This window comes from Chenopodium album, chromosome 18 (genome assembly GCF_948465745.1).
Source record: "Chenopodium album chromosome 18, dcCheAlbu1.1, whole genome shotgun sequence".
Classification (NCBI taxonomy): Eukaryota; Viridiplantae; Streptophyta; class Magnoliopsida; order Caryophyllales; family Amaranthaceae; genus Chenopodium; species Chenopodium album.
The window spans coordinates 49,124,868-49,145,345 of NC_137851.1; the positions used below are offsets into that span (position 1 = coordinate 49,124,868).

General features: G+C 34.0%; 1 non-coding gene across 1 annotated transcript; it reads right to left on the reverse strand.

Annotated features, from left to right (window-relative positions):
* Window positions 1-8,427: 8,427 nt before the first annotated feature.
* LOC145593292 (small nucleolar RNA R71) lies at window positions 8,428-8,534 on the reverse strand. Its single transcript, XR_014102649.1, has one exon. It is a non-coding gene; the product is annotated as a small nucleolar RNA R71 (small nucleolar RNA).
* Between the last annotated feature and the right edge of the window lie 11,944 nt (window positions 8,535-20,478).

A 20,478-nucleotide genomic window follows, 5' to 3' on the forward strand; every position in this document is an offset into this window, starting at 1 on the left:
ATCGGATCGGATCGGATTGAGATTTTTGAAATTTTGGATTTTTGGATTGGATCGGATTGATCCTAATTGGATCCAATCCAAACCGAAAACCGAATTGTAAAATTAAGCTTATATAAATATGGTTTTCTTTGTTTTTTGAAGTTTAGCTCAAATACTTACTACTACATAAAATAAACTAGAGAGACTTTGTATTAATTAATTAATGACTTGATATTGAACTATTTATTTTAATCATGATTTTGAAGACTTGTATTTATATTAAAACTTTATTTTTATAATCGTATTAGGCACTCAAAAATAAGGTATTATAATTCGGATTTTCGGATTAGATCCAAATAACCGAATTTTAATTCGGATTGGATTGGTAGGGAAATTCGGATCAGATTAGATTGAAAAGTTGAAAACCGAATTATATTTCAAATTGGATCGGATTTGGACTAGATCCAAACTAACCGAACGAACACCCCTAATCATTTTTAATGGCGGTGTTTAGCAATCCACTATCAAATCTCCATATTATATTAAGCATGTATGCCATGTCATACCCTCAATTTATAGGTATATGTTAATACGTATTCATTCAAGGAAAAATTTAGCAACAAAATAGAAATGCTAATCAATTAAGATTACTGTGTATGTGAACTTGAAATATTCTAAAATTAAAAAAGGTTGAAAAATAGGATGGAAAGGTTTTATTTGAATAAAGTTATTATTTTTGGAGGAAATAATAGTTATAGATTAAATTGGAATTCTTATGTGTTAAGAGTTAATTGATTTGATGATCAAGTATGGTGTGAATGTCCACACTCCAAATTTCTTCATGGCATTAAATGTAGTAGGCAACCTTGTTGCCACTGTAACACCCTAGAAATTCATTGCCTTTAAAACACTTGTTTCACCCTTTTTAAAACACGAGATAGGAAATTCTAAGGCATTACCGCCACCGTGATAACGGCTAAGGCATTTATCAAAGACACACAACAGAAGATTCTCTTTAAAACCATTCAAAACAAGTTAACTTAAAAGTCAAACCAAACGAAAGTAAAGTCAAACGAAGTCAACCTACAACTTGGAACCATTGTAGGCCCTTCTTGAAACCGAACAAAAACTTAAAAACATTTGCGTTAGTCTCACAAGCATAATATAATATAATAATTACAGCAATAAACCACATCATAGTCTTTATGGAAACTAGGCATGATTCGCTCTTCACTCATGTCCATCATGAATATGCTTCATCACCTGAAAATCTCCTCTCTACTTGTCCCCACTACTCGCCATTTGAAATGAGTCGTTGTAGGGCCAAGATAAAGACAAGGCCAACAAAACACACAAACACATAATCAGCAATGCTGAGTACATAAACGTAAATAAAACACACTAACATGCTTTCACTCTATCATCACACAACTTACTTTGTTGCACCTGTTTACAAGCATACAACATACAATATGCAACATGACCCTTAAATAAATAGCTAATTTATTCATTTAGCATTGATTACGCATCGAACGGGTTTCCTCCCTAACCTGCCCCAATAAAAGGGTACTAACACGGGATTCCCGCGCATAAAAGAATATACAGCATCCTACGCATAATAAAAGAACCACTCGTAAGTGGCGGAATTCCTACGCATAATAAAAAGGAATATACAGTATCCTGTACTCCCAGTAGAAGTTATGGTTAAATATAAAATTCAATAACTCCCCCCATGTGTTCATACTCAAGGTATATACGTTCCAAGAGTTTTGGTGCGTAATCTTTTTCACTTTACGTTGCTTTACATATTTTTAGACTTGGTGATGACTCTCAAACCATAACACAATCAATCATTATAATTATTCAAACAATTAAACACACTCATTTTATTCTTGAATAATTAGTGCCACATAATATTTTATGTTGAACCCTTTTTTAATCTACCTCAGTATCAAAGACACCTTAAACGCATAATACATCACAATTCCTATCCCTCGGTATTAGAAACACCTTAAGTGCACTAAGGCACCAAAATATAATTTAATCCTCGTGTACAAAGACACTTAAATAGCTCCTTCCTCATGCTTACAACATCAATAAAAATTATATGAACCATGATAAAATTCCTTTTCAACATTCCAACCCAAATTAAACATTTAGTTTAATTAAACATGCTCATTATCATGTCAATAATAAAAGTGTGGTTCATATACAACATGCCAACTTAACTATTTTCAATCACCAATCCAATAAATAATTTATTTCAACAAATCATGCTTCACAAATAATTCACCAAAACCATTCTCAATTCAATCAATCCAATTTATATCACCAATCTCATTTCAATTCAACCATTTCAACCAATTCCTTGCATGACGCTAACTTGGAATCACTTAAATAAATCCTAGCATGTTTCTACACGCTTAATAAATTTCCGAGTGCGCGTACATACCTCAAATAAGCTCTTAAAATAGCCGAGTACACTACAACAATTCCCGAACAAAGTCTCCTACATAAAGGGACAATAATACTATAGTAATTACTCTTGTATACATAATTTCCAGCAACTTATACTCACTTTAAACAACTTATAATAATCTGAAAATTATTTTAAAACCCCTAATTAACTTAATAATCTGAAAATTATTTTAAAACCCCTAATTAACCTCTCTTTTAATGAGTGATTAAACCCTTTCATTAAAATCACAATTGTACTACTTTAAATAAAATTCCAGCAATATTACTTGATTAAAAACCTCTTAAAACTTTATTAAAACATATTTTTATGCCCAATTAATCAATATAATTATTAGGTACAAAAGCCCCAAATCATTTGTATAAGAACCCTAAAAATCAAGTCTTTATTATTTCAAAATCCTAACTTCATAAAATTATGAAATATGAAAATTAACAATCTAATAAATCTGAAAATATACTTTTAAATCATTAAAAACATGATTTGATTCTAAATAAACATATTTAAACAATTAAAAATCAATACCAACATGTATACATAATTATCTAGTAAAGATATAACAGAGGTGAAAGGAGGGAGAAAGGACCGCTCACGGAGGAAGGCCGGTTCCGCGGTGACGCCAGTGGGTGGCCGGAGCTCCGATCGGCGGTGGGTGGCGGACAACAGCAACAAAACAAGTCCACCATGGCCAAGAATTGTTCACGTAAGGATGAGGGAAAAAGAATGAAGAAAAAGAAAATGAAAGAAAAAGGGAAAATAGCTTTCCTTGACCATTTGACCTTTTGGGTGGCAAAATTTTGGAGATTGAATGAGTATTTATAGTGTAGGGTTGTTTAGGGTAAGTTTGGGATTTTTTAAAATTGTGGACTTGAATAATAGAATAGGTAGCCCAAATATAAAAAATAGAATGATTGGGTTTATTATGAAGATGGACTACATTTGGATTGAATACTTATTAACCTAAAAATTAAACCTTGTATTATTTAAATCCCATAATAAAAATAATTTGACCCAAAGTTATATTTTACAAATAAATAAATAATTTATAAAATATATTAAAAATACGGGGTATTACAGTCTACCCCCTTAAAAGAAATTTGGAATATTGAGAAGGAATTTTATTATGGTTCATATAATTTTAATTGATGCTGTAAGCATGAGGAATGAGCTATTTAAGTGTCTTTGTACACGAGGATTAAATTATATTTTGGTGCCTTAGTGCACTTAAGGTAATTTCAACACTGAGTGATAGGATTTGTGGCGCATTATGCGTTTAAGGTGTCTTTGACACCGAGGTAGATTTAAAAAGGGTTCAATATTAAATATTATGTAATCACTAATTATTCAAGAATTAAATTGGTATGTTTGATTGTTTGAATAATTATTATGATTGAATTATTATGGTTTGAGAGTCATCACCAAGTCTAATAACATATAAATAACGTAAAGTGAAAGAGATTACGCACCAAAACTCTTGGAACATATATACCTTGAGTATGAACATATGGGGGGAGTTATGCGACTTTATATTTGACCATAACTTCTACTGGGAGTACAGGACACTGTATTTTCCTTTTATTATTATGTGCAAGAATTCCGCCACTTACGAGTGTGTAGACACCCAAATGTGTCTCCCCAAAATCAAACCCAGTGATGAAATTATCGAACAAGGTGAAAGTGTGAAAATTCTAGTGATGAGGATGTTTTTATTAAAATATTTCTCTTTCTATTTTCAAAAATATTTCTTCTCTTACTCTATTTATGAAAAATAGCCAGTCTAATTTGTTTTGGTCCATGGTAAGGGTCCAATATTAGTGTAGTTGGATTGGGCTCGAAAAGAGCTTTCCAATGATATATTATAAGCCCAATTCCGATAAATAATGAGGAAGTTATAGATTATATTAAATTGGGCTCGAAATAATTTTTAAATGCAGCCCAATGATCTAGAGGAGGGCCTATTAATTATTATTCCTGAGGTTATTAGGATTGATTTTAATCTTCTAGAATATTTAGAAGGTTCCTTTTTAATTCTAATGAGATTAGGATTGATAATTATATTTTAAAGTGTTTTATTTTGAATAAAATATGTGATTTGGCACAAATATGATTTTAATCTGATAAACGCAGAATTTGCTGCTTAATCTTATTAAGAAAAGGATCCCGTACAAAAGCGCGTTTTATCTTTTAATTAGCGCCAAACGACAAAGTCTGTCGCCTGGCGCTAACATTTGTCGCCTGGCGACAGATGCTAGTTTTATTCCGAATAGGACTTGATTTGATTCCGTGCTATTTTTCTTATAAATAGGGGTCGTATCTCCTCTGTTTTCAATAATTCATCAACAATCAATCAATCATCAATTCACAATTAATCATCTCTCTCTATTCTCTCTCTAAAAAAGCTAGAAGCTTTCCTTCTCTCTCTATTCTTTTTCTAAACCTTCCCTCTCTCAAAATTCCACATTCACAAGTTTTAGACACACCTAGCCAAGTTCGAAGTTGTCTTCGCCCTAGATGTGAAAGGTTTATAATTTCTGAGGGTTTGGACCCAATTTCTATTTCAATTATTTGATTTAATTGTTTGTTTATTATTTTTCCTTGAAGTTACTAACGTGTGTATTTTGTTATTAGAAAGACATACGAGGCATCCAAGTAAGTAATTTAATTGTTATTCTTTTGATATAGAAAGCATGCTTTGATTAATTTAATTCCTAATATCATGTTAGGATGTCTTTATGATTCCTAGTATCATGCAATGTTTAGGGTTAGCTAATATTTCTAATATCATGTATGTTTATGATGCTTCCTATTTTTTTCCTTATATCATGTTAGTGTCATGTTAGGGCTAACTGATTTTTAATGTTTAGTGACATGCTAGGGTTTGTTATTAATCTTGTTAGTATCATGCCTAGGATCTTGCTAATGTTATGCTTTATTGAATATTATTATTATGATGATGATTGTTGTTATTATGTTTCTTGATATATTATTATTGTTATTGCTTGATCACGCCCTCTCTTGCATGTTTAAAGGGAATTTGTGCTTGTAATCACGCTTAATAAGATAATTAATAATCTTGTTTAGGCTAATATGATTATAATTCAAGTGATCGCCAATAATAGATTTGTTTGTGCATTAATATTCAACCAACATAGATTAAACAGGTTTAGGGTTAACCTATTGATTGTATGTTAGTCAGAAAGCGCACATGAATACGAGAAGAATAAAGTAGAGGCTTATTTAGGGCAGGTTCAATCTCTTTTAGGTTGGATTTGTACCTTCATCCCCAAACTTCCAGTCATGGTTCCAGACCTATTGGAGTTAACGATCTCCTGGATCGTTAAGGGGTGTAACCTTCACCCTGTGAACGGTTTACAAGTTCTTAAAACTTGTTAGCGACTCTTTTACTCTAGCGTCCTTTCCTTTGGATGCCACCATGCTTAAGTGTATGATCACAGTGGCGCTCAAGTGTGGGATGCTTGAAATATTTCCTACAGAGTGGTTCTTTTATACTAGCACGGTTAGCTCCCGTGTTAGTACCCCTTTATTGGGGCAGGTTAGGGAAAAACCCATTCGATGCGTAATCAATACTAAATAAATTATTTAGTTACTTAGTTGAGAAGTCTTGTTGTATGTTATGTGCTTTTAAATAGGTGCAACGAGGTAATTTGTGTGTTGATAGGTGAAACATGTTAGTGTGTTTAATTACGCTTATGTACTCAGCTTTGCTGATTGTGTGTTTGTGTATTTGTTGGCCTTGTCTTTACCTAAGCCCCTTATGATGACCCATTTTTAATGGAGAGTAGTGGAAACAAGTAGAGAGAAGTTTTTCAGGTGATAAAGGATATTCGTGATGGGCATGAGTGAAGAGCGAATCATGCTAGTTTCCATAAGTTTATGATTGATATGTCCATTTTATATAGTGATTTACCCCCGTCCCATGGTCATAATTAGTAATGCATTTGGCTCTTTAGAGCCACTTTTTATTACTAATTTGTGTTTTCTAGTGTTTTCGTAGTTTTGGTTGAGTTTTGTAGGGAATTGCACATTAAGAGCATTTTCCCGGGATTATTTAGAGCAACTACGAGCATTGGAGGAGCACGACCACCTTTCGTAGCCTAAGGCTGGTTAGAGTCACCAAACCGGTGATAAAGGGCTTGACATATGAGATACCGAGGCATTAGGATCGAGTACTAAAGCCCCAAGGAGGAAATTTAGTTTGGGCCGAAGTTAATAGTCCAAACAAGAAGTCTAAGATGTCCAAGAGCTTCGCCCACCCGGGCATTGCCTCCTCCGAAGGCGCGCCCGGCCGGGCGGGGGTGAAAGAAGAATCAGGGCATTGCTTCGCCCGAGCTCGCGCCCGGCCGGGCGCGAGAGAAGATATGGAGACAAAAAGGCGTGCCCAACCAAGCGCATGTTTTGGAGAGTCGTTTTCGATGATTTTACTTAGTTTCTAATTAGGATTTTTAGGAGTTTGTATAAATACATTTTTATAGCTTTAGATACAATTATCTCTCTCTTTCATTAGTTTTAATCTTCTCTTAAGCTTAAACTTCTTTCTTGTTTATCTCTCTACAACTTTGTTCCTTAATTCAACTCATTATTTCCATTAACTTTGGTAACGATTTCTTCCTTATTAATTTCAGTAATTTAATTTCTTTAATTCATCATGACTTGTTTATTTGCTTTTATTAGTTTAGATTTAATTATGTGTGAGTAGTTTCCTTTCTAGGGTTTGTGGGGATCCATAAATAATATGAAGGGGTAATTTATTATTGTTGATTGTCAATTCTTGATTAATTTCCTATTGATTGATTTAATGCTATGCAATTAGATTAGGCTTGGTTTAATTGTATGAGTTATGCAATATTGATTCGAGATTCGAGAGATGAGAATTGATGTTTAGGCTTAGTTTCAATAGCGGACTAATTTATAAGTGGTTAAGTCGAGATTCGAGAGATGAGATTTAATACCGGTAAATTAACTTTGTGATTGTAATACGTAGTGAAAGCCCTTTATGATCTGATTAATTGACGCATTGATGATTGATTATTATGTTTTACCCTGGAATATTATTTATTGGTGAACCTATACCCTAGGCTTTTATTCATTTATTTCTCCCTACTTTTATCTCCCTTAGTTTACTTCATCATATCTATAATTTAGTTACTCTATAATTTAGACTATATTAATTAATTAGGAATAGGAAGACTTGTTTCCCTGTGCATCGACCCTTCTTCCCTATCTGCATAGTTAGAGGAACTTAGGAATTATTTTTGACTAGGTGATACCACTTTATCCTGTTAAAATATTTTTATTTCTAATTGTTTTTGTAGTCTTGATTATTCTCCTTCGTCCTAGAGAACGTAAGCTCTTTGGGACAGTTCTCATATTTGTCGTCTAGTTCTTTGTTTATGCCCAGGTGTTCCAGATCAGGTTACATCCCTTTCAATCCTGAGATTGAGCGTTCTTTTCATAGACAAAAGAATTTGAACAAGAAAATACTGGCAGGTTTTGGGGGTGATATTCCTAGGGACCCTCCATCTGATTCCAGTGATTGGGAAGTTTCTTCGAAACCAGAATCAAAGATGACAGGAAATCCACCTAAAAAGCTCAGCGATTATTCGCAGCCGTCACTGACAGATTTTCCACATCTCAATCCTACTCCCGCTCTTGATGGAGTGCATTTTGAGATTAAACCCCAATTTATCACGATGATAGAAAGGAAGCAATTCTGTGGAGCTAAGGGTGAAGACCCAAATCTTCATATTGCAGATTACTGTCAATATTGCAATACCATTAGACAAGCTAGGGTCACACAAGATAAAATCAGGGAGATCCTTTTTCCTTTCTCTTTATGTGGAAAGGCTAAATTGTGGTTTAATGGTTTGAATAGAATTGCGCTTGGTATTACTAACTGGGAGACTCTTGTTTTGAATTTTTATAACAAATATTACCTTGCAGAGAGGACAACTTTACTAAGGAGTGCAATTCAAAATTTTTCCCAAGAGCCAGATGAAACTTTATATGAGGCTTGGGAAAGATTCAAGGATCTGTAGAGAGAGTGTCCCCACCATAATTTAGCACAGTGGCAGTTGATCCAAGTCTTTTACAATGGAATTGGAAATTCATCTAGAACCATTCTAGATTCTGCAGCTAGTGGGAGGTTCATGAATCTTAATGTTGATGTTGCAGGTTAAGTTATCAAAGATATGGCAATTTACAATTCCCAACATGGGAATCCTAGAGGTTTTACTAACAAGGGGAAACATAGTGTTGATTCCGTATCCTTTCTACAAGCTCAATTAACCTCTATTTGTCAGAAATTAGATAATCTTAATACTGCTAATCTAGCTAATGTTTTTGCTATCAATAATAATTCTAATGATGCGTTTTGTGAAAATTGTGGAATTGTAGGTAATTGGGAACAAGATTGCAGGACTTCCATGGAGCAAGTTAATGCCTTCCAAGCCTATAGGCAGAATGACCCATACTCCAATACCTATAATCCTGGGTTCCGGAATCATCCATGTCTTTCTTACCGGAGCACCAATGTTGTAACACCCCCAAATCTCCATTTACGGAAATACTAGTATAATATGTATAATTATACCGTAGAGATAGAATTGGGCGTATTACCGCCGCGTGATTGCGCAAGGCTACTCAAACCTACTAATAAATCAATATTTAGTCCAAAACATATGTTAATAATAACTATAATCCCGAAAACTTCAAAACTCTTCTTTATTAATAATAACTATAAATATAAACCAATGTCATGAGTACTCAAATTAAATACAAGACCAAAACTCCTAATTTAGATGAAACCAAATCCCGGGACTCCAATGCATCAATTTATTCACTCCACTTGAAATAACACTGCTTACCATTACGGTAAATAGGGCGAACCAAAACAAATAGGAAATACGGATTAACAAAATATGCTAAGTACGGTAAGTGCAAGATAATTAAACTCAATTTATTTGCAAACATGCTTTTGAAATCAATTCCAATAATTAATCCAATAAATTCAAAACTCATGATTCAAAACCGATTCTCAATATTCCAATATCAATAACCAATAAAACCAATACCAATTATTTAAAACCAATTCCTCATAATAAACCAATAAAACCAAATAAACCAATTCCTCTCCCAAGTGTGCACACCCCCCAAGCTAGTCTCCTTATGTTACAAGGCTATTCTTGAGGAAAGACCCAGTCATACAAAGTCCAAGGCCTTATCAATAAACCAAATCCGCGTAGTGGGATTACCAACATGCTTGTAAAACATTAATAATAATAATTCAATAAATCCTCTTTAAATCCAATAATTCCAACTTTTAATAATAATAATTCAAACTCCCTTTTTATTTAAATCCACATGCTTTCAAACTTAAACCTTTTAAACATGAATAATAATTTTAATTATTTAAAACATGATATAAGATCAATACTCCAATTTATTTATCAAAACCAATTTATTTAAACACGCTTTTAATTCATAAATCATAATTCAATTCAATTTAATTCAATCCTCATAAAATCATTCAAACATGCTTATTCAAACCCATCACTTTCAAGGTATCTAGCCACCTAACGTACCTTGATCTTGCTTAGCCAAAAACACCTCAAAAGAACCCTCAAGTAGCTTGATCAAAAACAACCTACAAATAATATAACCTTAATCAATATAAGGTTAACAAATAATCACAAACATTTAAATTAAAACCTCCCAAATATATGTACATGAATCTTAAAATTATTTTCTCAAGAACATAATTAAAATCTAATTTTTATTTAATTAATACCATTTATTATAATTTTATAAATTCCCCATAATATAAATAATTAATTAAATAAGAAGAAAGGAGAAAAGAAAATAAAAACCGAAGAAGAGAAGAGCAAGGAGGTGGCGGCAGTAGGTGGCTGCCGCGGCTGGTGGTGGTCGGAGGCGGCGGCAGGTGGCGCCGGAGTGGTGGCTGGGGTGGTGCTCAGTGGTGGTGCAAGGGAGGAGAAAGAAAATAAGAAAAAGGGGAAAAGAAAAGAAGAGAAAATGATGAGAGAATTTGAGAGAAAATTATGAGAATTGTGTGAGTGTTTGATCATGAAATAAAGGGGTATTTATAGGCTAGGATGTGTATGAATTATGGTAGGAAAATGTAGGAAGAATTATGGTAAGTAGGGTTTAAGAGATTACTTGGAGAGGTGAATAAAAGAGTTAAGGAAAGTTTTAATATTAGGGTGATTGTGTTTAATTGAATATGGAAGGTATGTATGTCATGAAAATTAATATGGTAAGAGGGATTACTTGGAGAATAATCAAGGAGGATATAAGGTAGGAAAATAAGATGGCTAAATATTTAAGAGATGGAAAAATAGGATTAAGGAAAATAAAATATTTTAAGGGAATAATTAAAAATACAAATTACCAAAACAATTTTGAGAAAATCCACTTGGGGTGGCCGAAATTTATGAGCTTTCCTAAGATCATATTTTCGGCCCTCCTCTTTAGTATTTAGGAAATTATTTTGCTAGTTTTAAGGAATTAAAAATAATTGTGTAAATAATATTTATTGCATAAAATAATTAATTAATAAAATACCAATTATTCACCAAATAATTTAACTAATAAAACACTAGAAAATCCGAAATTATTAGTCAATTAAATGGGATTTTCGGACCTTATTAAAATAATAATAAAATATAGCTTTTGCCTTAATTAAAATATCCAAAATATATAAATAATCCGGTTTTTAAAATAAATAAATGGATAATAAATCTTATCCAAAATACTAATTTGTTTTTAAAATACTTTTGGCGCCAAAATTCAAATATCATTTTGGTTCCAAGATTTAGATAGTAAGTTGAATTACTAAAATACCCTTTTTAGAAAATAATAATTAATTAATTAATTAGGAAAATACGTATGAACATACGGGGCGTTATAAATGTTCAAAACCCGCTACCCCCACAACAATCACAAGCACCACAACAACCACAGCAGAAATATTACCATCCCAACTCTGGCCAGAGAACCTATTCACAACCCTCCTCATCTTCTGACCCTGCTTTGTTAGAAATTAAAGCGATGCTATCAAGTATGCAAAAGCACATGGAGAGTAGGGATGCTCAAATTGATTCGATCATAGCTCATAATAAAATCATGGATAATCAAATTACGCAGATTTCCTATACTCTACAAGCCCGCCAACAGGGAGCCCTACCATCGCAACCAACCAGACTTCTAGATCAAGCTTTTACAATTACCTTTAGGAGTGGTTCACACTATGATGGGCCCATTATGCCCAGAGATGATGAACCTATTTTAATGAAAAATGCTAATCTTAATTCTATTAAACCAAACAATGTTGCTAATAGCCCTACAGGGCTCCAAGGTAATACTAATATTTCTGATGATACATTGCAGGGTATAACTCCAGGGAAGGTAGCAACTCAAGATAAGAATAGCGAAGTTCAAAAGCCAGTTATCAAACTTCCTTTACCCAATAGACATTTGAAGACTAAATTGGATAAGCAGTTTGGTAAGTTCCTGGAGATGGTGAAAAACTTGCAGGTAATAGTTCCTTTCACAGAGTTAATTACACAAATCCCTGCATATGCTAAATTCATGAAAGAAATCTTGACTAGAAAAAGATCTATTAGTGAGGTAGAGACAGTCGCCTTTACTATAGAATGCAGTTCCGTACTACAAAATAAATCTCCATCTAAGCTGATAGATCCGGGTAGTTTTTCTATCCCTTGTCATATTGGCAATCTGATGATTGATAATGCATTATGTGATTTGGGTGCTAGTGTCAGTGTTATGCCATTGTCTGTGTGCTCTAAGCTAAATATGGGTAAATTAAAAGCTACCAATATTACTATGCAAATGGCCGACCGTTCTTTTAAATACCCTTTAGGTGTTTTAGAGGATGTTCCTGTTAAAGTAGGTAAATTTTATATACCTGTTGATTTTGTTGTTCTTGATATGGCGGAGGATTTGCAAACCCCAATTATTTTGGGTAGACCATTCTTCCAAACTGCAGGGGCAATTATAGATGTGAAAAGTGGTAAACTGACACTATCGGTAGGGAATGATAATATTATTTTTAATTTGAATAATGTCCCTAAAAGCCCCATGATAGAGGAGAAGTGTTTTAGAATTGGTGTGGTTGATAATAATTGTTCTAATGAGCCCCAAGCCCTTGTTGAAAATCCCTTGGAGGCGGTATCTAGTGTTGCATCTTCTACAGGAAAAACTAGCATATGGAAAGAGGAAGTGGATGCAATAGAAAGAGCCCTATACTATGAAGGGCTTGGCTTTGAAGATGAGAAAGTGGAGAAAAGTGAGCAAGTTGCGAAAACTAAGCCCATAGTAAGAGTACCACCTGATCAAGTTGCAATTGCTCAACCAAGTGAGAAAACCAAGACAATTAAAGACCAAAAAGGTATCCCTTGCGATCAGTAGCGAAGAACCACCAGTCCAAGCCAAGGAACACCCTCCCAACCGGGCGAGTTGGCGCCCGACCGGGCGTGTTAGGAAGCAAGGTCAAGGCCTAAAGATCGCCCGACCAGGTGAGAAACCGCCCGACCAAGAGATAGGTCAAAGGTCTTAACCTCCAGACATGTGGTAAAAGGGTCGTGCGGGACCTAGATAAACCAGCGCTTTGCGGGAGGCAACCCGTACTTTCTTGCTTTTTAGTTTGTTTTCTTTCTTTCTTTTTCTTAGTGTGGGGAGAGAGAGGGGATTTAATGAGTTTTACGAGTTTTTATACAGGTTTGGAGGAAAAGAGTTAGCCAAATTTGGAGAAAAGAAAAGAAAAAAAAATTGGACTCAAGTGCTGTAGCGCGCTCAACTGGGCGCGAGAAGAGAGTCTAAAAAAGAAGATATACGCCCGATTGGGCAAGATGGCACCCGACCGGGTGTAACACCCCCAAATCTCCCTCTACGGAAATACTAGTATAATACGTATAATTATACCGTAGAGATAGACTTAGGCGTATTACCGCCGCGTGATTACGCAAGGCTACTCAACTTACTAACAAAACAATACTTTGCAGCGGAAACTTCAAAACTCTTCTTTATTAATAATAACTATAGATAGAAACCAATGTTATGAGTACTCAAAAATAGATACAAAGACCAAGATTCCTATCTTAGTGAAACCAAATCCCGGGACTCCAATTCATCAATTTATTCACTCCACCTAAAATAACACTGCTTACCATTACGGTAAACAGGGCGAACCAAAACAAATAAGAAATACGGGTTAGCAAAATATGCTAAGTACGGTAAGTGCAAGATAATTAAATTCAATTTATTTGCAAACATGCTTTTGAAATCAATTCCAATAATTATTCCAATAATTCCAAACTCATGATTCAAAACCAATTCTCAATATTCAAATCCCAATAATCAATAAAACCAATTCCAATTATTTTAAAACCAATTAAACCAATTTAACCAATTCCTCTCCCAAGTGTGCACACCCCCCAAGCTAGTCTCCTTATGTTACAAGGCTATTCTTGAGGAAAGACCCGGTCATACAAAGTCCAAGGCCTTATCAATAAACCAAATCCGCATAGTGGGATTACTAACATGCTTATAAAGCATAAATAATAAATTTAATTCAATGATTAAATAAATCCTCTTTAAATCCAATAATTCCAACCTTTAATAATAATAATTCAAACTCCCTTTTTTTTATAAATCCAACAAGCTTTCAAAACCAATCCTTTTTAAACATGAATAATAAATTAATTAATCAAAACATGTTATAAAAATCAATACTCCAATTTAATTATTAAAACCAATCTTTTAAACATACCTTTATTTCATAAACCATAATTCAAGTCAATTTAATTCAATCACCATAAAATCATTCAAACATGCTCATTCAAATCGATCACTTTCAAGGTATCTAGCCACCTAACGTACCTTGATCCTTGCTTAGCCAAAAACACCTCAAAAGAGCTCTCAAGAATCTTGATCGAACACACCCTACAAATAAATATAACCTTAATTAATATAAGGTTAACAAATAATCACAACAATGATATTAAAAACCCCTAACTATATGTACATGAACCTTTTAAATTAATTTTCATAAACATCATTAAAAATCTAATTTATATAATTAAAACTACTCATAATAATTTTTATAAATCCCCCATAACAATAATAATAATTGAATAAGAGAAGAGAAAGAGAAAGATAAGAAACCAAGGAAAAGAGAAGAATTGGATTTTCGTTGGAAAGAATAGGCAGAACTTGCAGAGGCTATAACTCCTTTGATATAACTCCGAATTGGGTGATTCTTGAGCCTAACCTCAAGGATTTTTTGAGAGGAACAATCTTCTGTGAACAGTAATACCCCAAAAACTGACCAGAAGTGCCCGAAAATTGGCTTCAAAGATAAACGGGATGATTTGTGTAAAAAGAGGAGAAGAAAAGAAGAGAATTGGTGTGAAGAATATGAGAGGTATGGAGGGGTATTTATAGGCTAGCTCATGCAAGAATTATGGTAAGAGAATTTGGGAAGAATTATGGTAAGTAGGGTTTAAGGGATTACTTGGAGAAGTGAGTAAAGATTTAAGGAAAGTTTTAATATTGAAGAGATTGTGTATAATTGAATATGGAAGGTATGATTGTCATGAAAAATATTAAGGAAATTGGAATTACTTGGGGAATAATTAAGAAAAATAGATGGCAAGAAAATATAATGATTGGATACTAAAAAGATGGAGAATTAGATTTAAGGAAAATAGGAGATTTTAAAGAGATAATTAAAAATACAATTTACCAAAAATATTTTTCCCAAAATCTACATGGGATGGCCGAAAATTTTGAGCTTTCCTAAGCTCATATTTTCGGCCCTCCTATTTAGTACTTTAGGAAATTATTTTGATAGTTTTAAGGAATTAAAATAATTGTGTAAATAATATTTATTGTAATAAATAATTAAATAATAAAATACCAAATATTCAACAAATAATTTAACTAATAAAATCAGATTTTCTCTTAGGAAAATCCGAAATTTATTAGCCAAATAAATGGGATTTTCGGACTTATTAAAATAATAATAAAATATAGCTTTTGCCTTAATTAAAATATCCAAAATATATAAATAATCCGGTTTTTAAAATAGGATAAATGGATAATAAATCTTATCCAAAATAATAATTTGTTTTTAAAATACTTTTGGCGCCAAAATTCAAATATCGTTTTGGCTCCAAGATTTAAATAGTAAGTTAAATTACTAAAATACCCTTTTTAGAAAATAATAATTAATTAATTAATTAGGAAAATACGTATAAAAATACGGGGTATTACACCGGGCGCGAGAGCAAGGTAAAAATTTCATAGATTTTCGCCCGATCGGGCGCGAGAAGTGACAAGTACGGACTATTTTCACGCTTGATCGGGCGAGATGGCGCCTGACCGAGTGCGAGAGCTGAAGAAAAATTAAAGAGGTGGCTCGCCCGACTGGGCGCGAGTCAGCTGGGCTCCTTTCTTCTTCCTCCTTCTTTCTTTCCTCCTTATTTCTTTTCCTCCATTATTTCTCTCTTTAAAACCTTAAAACCTCTACCTTCTCTCTAAGATCTCCTCTCCAATTCACACCCAAGTCCAAAAATTTTTACATAATCTTTCTCCTCTCTTCATCCTCTACATTTCTACACCAATTTCACTCAATTTCAAACAAACTTTTTACAAACCCATTTACAAAAATGGCATCAAAGAGGCCAAGATCACAAGGGGGGCGTGGTTCAAGTTCAAGCCAAGGATAGATCCGGATTTGCAGCTTCCTCAGTGGCCAAGCATTCGAATCACCACGGAAACACAACGGGAACGGCTTATCAAGCTCTACGAGCATGAGGTAATACCTTGTCGGTGGTTACACCGCCCTGCCCTTGAATCTTTGGGATTATATGACTATGTTAGGAGATTCATTAATGATATAGGAATGAGAAAATTTGTTGATATGCATTATCCTACATTTCATAAATTAACTTGTGAATTTCTTTCCTCTTTGAATGTTGTTAATAGTAAAAATAGGCCAAATTTGTATTTTAGGTGAACAATAAAAATATTAGTTTAACTTATATCGAATTTTGTAAATTGTTTGATTTGGAATCTGAACACTCCCACCATTGGCATGAACAATATAAAATGGAAGATATCTATTGTGTTCTAACTGGTTTGCCGGTCACAAACACCCAACATGCTAGTGCCCAACCTATTCATCATCCTGTCCCTAAAATCTGGCAAAGATTTTCGGGTGTTTGGTTTTTAGGTAGGAATGAACCACACAATGCACAAACTAACGAACTAGCAGTCATTGGACATTATGTGTTTGGTTATGGTAAATTAAACATAGGTAGATACATTATCCACCATTTGAATAGGCATGCCACGGTTAGCACCATGGCTAGTACCCCTATCCGATTAGGAGGCTTAATTACTAGGATATCGGTTAAGAAAGCTGGATTTAGTGAGACTAGGGCCTAAGGTTTCACTAACTGTGGTGGGGATACTTACATGGCCACTAGTCATCTAGAGGACTTGGGTTGGTTAAGGTTGGATAGCAAAAAAATCCCCCATTAGTGTGTTAGGGTAGGAACAGAGCAACCATTGCCTATCTTTCCCCTGCCTAACCCCGATTTGACCGCATTTCCCCCTGGGCAAGAGTCTTATACCTATAATGCTTTAGTTGCCCATGCACAGGGGCGAGCACCACCACCCCAGCCTGAGCCCATGGTGGTGCCATCACCACCTCATATGCCTCCACCTCCCCCTAGGCAAGACTCCGAGACCGTTTGGGATCTACAGAGCATAGGACATGCCTTAGGCCGTATTGAGGGGTCTTATGGGGATATTATGGTGGGAACACTCTCTCTGCAGATCCTTGAATCTTTCCCAAGCCTCATATAAAGTTTCCTCTGGCTCTTGGGCAAAATTTTAAATTGCACTCTTTAGTAAAGTTGTCCTCTCTGTAGGGTAATATTAGTTATAAAAATTCAAAACAAGAGTCTCCCAGTTAGTAATACCAAGCGCAGTTCTATTCAAACCATTAAACCACAATTTAGCCTTTCCACATAAAGAGAAAGGAAAAAGGATCTCCCTGATTTGGTCTTTTGTGACCCCAACTTGCCTAATGGTATTGCAATATTAACAGTAATCTGCAATATGAAGATTTGGGTCTTAACCCTTAGCTCCACTGAATTGCTTCCTTTCTATCATCGTGATAAATTGGGGTTTAATCTCGAATTGCACTCCATCAAGAGCTAGAGTAGGATTGAGATGTGGAAAATCTGTCAGTCGTATCACCTAGTAAAAAACAATTCCTAAGTTCCTCTAACTATGCAGATAGGGAAGAAAGGTCGATCCACAGGGAAACAAGTCTTCCTATTCCTAATTAATTAATATAGTCTAAATTATAGAGTAACTAAATTATAGATATGATGAAGTAAACTAAGGGAAATAAAAGTAGGGAGAAATCAATGAATAAAAGCCTAGGGTATAGGTTCACCTATAAATAATATTCCAGGGTAAAACATAATAATCAATTATCAATGCATCAATTAATCAGATCATAAAGGGCTTTCGCTACGTATTACAATCACAGAGTTAATTTACCGGTATTAAATCTCATCTCTCGAATCTCGACTTAACCATTTATAAATTAGTCCGCCTATTGAAACTAAGCCTAAACATCAATTCTCATCTCTCGAATCTCGAATCAATATTGCATAACTCATATAATTAAACCAGGCCTAATCTAATTGCATAGCATTAAATTAATCAATAGGAAATTAATCAAGCATTGACAATCAACAATAATAAATTACCCCTTCATATTATTTATGGATCCCCACAAACCCTAGAAAGGAAAATACTCACACATAATTAAATCTGAACTAATCAAAGCAAATAAACAAGTCATGATGAATTAAAGAAATTAAATTACTGAAATTAATAAGGAAGAAATCGTTACCAAAGTTAACGGAAATAATGAGTTGAATTAAGGAACAAAGTTGTAGAGAGAGAAACAAGAGAGAAGTTTAAGCTTAAGAGAAGATTAAAACTAATGAAAGAGAGAGATAATTATATCTAAAGCTATAAAAACGTATTTTTACAAACTCCTAAAAATCCTAATTCGAAACTAAGTAAAATCGTCGAAAACGACTCTCCAAAACACGCGCCCGGTCGGGCACGCCTTTTTGTCTCCAAGTATTCTCTCGCACTCGGCTGGGCGCAAGCTCGGGCGAAGTAATGCCCTGATTCTTCTTTCGCCCCGCCCGACCGAGCGCGCCTTCGAGCGAGGAAATACCCGGGTGGGCGAAGCTCTTGGACGTCTTAGACTTCTTGTTTGGGCTATTAACTTCGGCCCAAACTAAATTTCCTCCTTGGGGCTTTAATACTCGGTCCAAATGCCTCGGTATCTCATATGTCGAGCCCTTAATCACCAGTTTAATGACTCTAACCGGCCTTGGGCTACGAAAGGTGGTCGTGCTATTCCAATGCTCGTAGTTGCTCTAAATAATCCCGGGAAAATGCTCCCAATGTGCAATCCCCTACAAAACTCAACCAAAACTATGAAAACACTAGAAAACACAAATTAGTAATAAAAAGTGGCTCTAAAGAGCCAAAGCACTACTAATTATGGCCAAGGGACGGGGGTAAATCACTATATAAAATGGACATATCAATGATATGTTTATTGCTTTTATTATATTATGATCGTGAGACTAACGCAAAGGTTTTGAATTGGTTCGGTTTTGTTAAGGGCCTACAATGGTTCCAAGTTGTAGGTTGAGTCGTTTTGAAGGTTTTTAAAAGTAGTCTTCCACTGTGTGTCTTTGATAGTTGCCTTAGCTGTCTTCACGGTGGCGGTAATGTCTTAGATTTTCCTATTTTGAGTTTTAAATAGAGCAAAACAAGTATTTTAAAGTAAAGGAATTTCTAGGGTGTTACAAAGAGGTATCTGGGAGCTTTGGTTGAGATTTTATTACCACTAAAGCCAAAAATGTGTTTTAAAGTGTCTTATTTTGAAAAACTTGGCCAAGTACTTATTTAATTGTGGATTTCTAAAAAGTGTTATTTTATTTAATTTTGTTTTGAGAAGATCAAATATTTTATTTGATTAAATTAAGAATCCGAATTTTTTTTTTATGAGAGAGGTCCGAATTTTTTTTTTATTTGGGAACATCCGAAATATTTTTTTTATTTATTAAGGGTGTTCGAATTTTTTTTTTTAAAAGAGGGCCGAATTTTTTGGTCTTTTTGATTCTTATTTTCGAAAATTTTTATTTAAAAAGGAGTCAAAATATTTTTTTTTAGTTTGTTCATTTTGCAGGAAAGCAAGGATTGAGGTAAATATTATGTGTTCACTAGTAGAAAAAATGCTATTTGTAACGCCCTATTAGTAACCTGCGTATGTTATGCTAGTTACGAAAGCATCAATAGTAACCGACTAAGATAATGTCAGTTACAAATTTCATGACATTAGTAACCAACGTAGTAAATGTCAGTTACTAATATGTGGTTTGTCATTGTTTGAAGTTTTATTAATAACCAACTAAATAAATGTCAGTTACAAATATTGAGTCAAAGAAACTTTGACTAAAAAGTTTGTAACTAGCTTACAAACGCCAGTTACAAATATTAGGTTAAAGAAACTTTGACCAAAGCGTTTGTAACTAGCTTACAAATGCCAGTTACAAATATTAAGTAAAGAAATTTTGACCAAAAAGTTTGTAACTAACTTACAACGTCAGTTACAAATATTAAATTACTGGAAATAATTTTATTTTATTTTTATTAAAGAAAGAAAACAATTTCTCGTTGGAATTTTTTTAAGGGAATATTTTAACCTATATAAAATCCTCAAGTACCCTTACTATTGCACATTTATTGTTCCTTATGAACAGGGAAATGACGCCTTTACCCTCTGCCCCCTTTGCTGAATTGCCCAATTTACCTATAGTAGTTTTGTCTTTTTGGTCTTTAACGTGTGGCTTGTT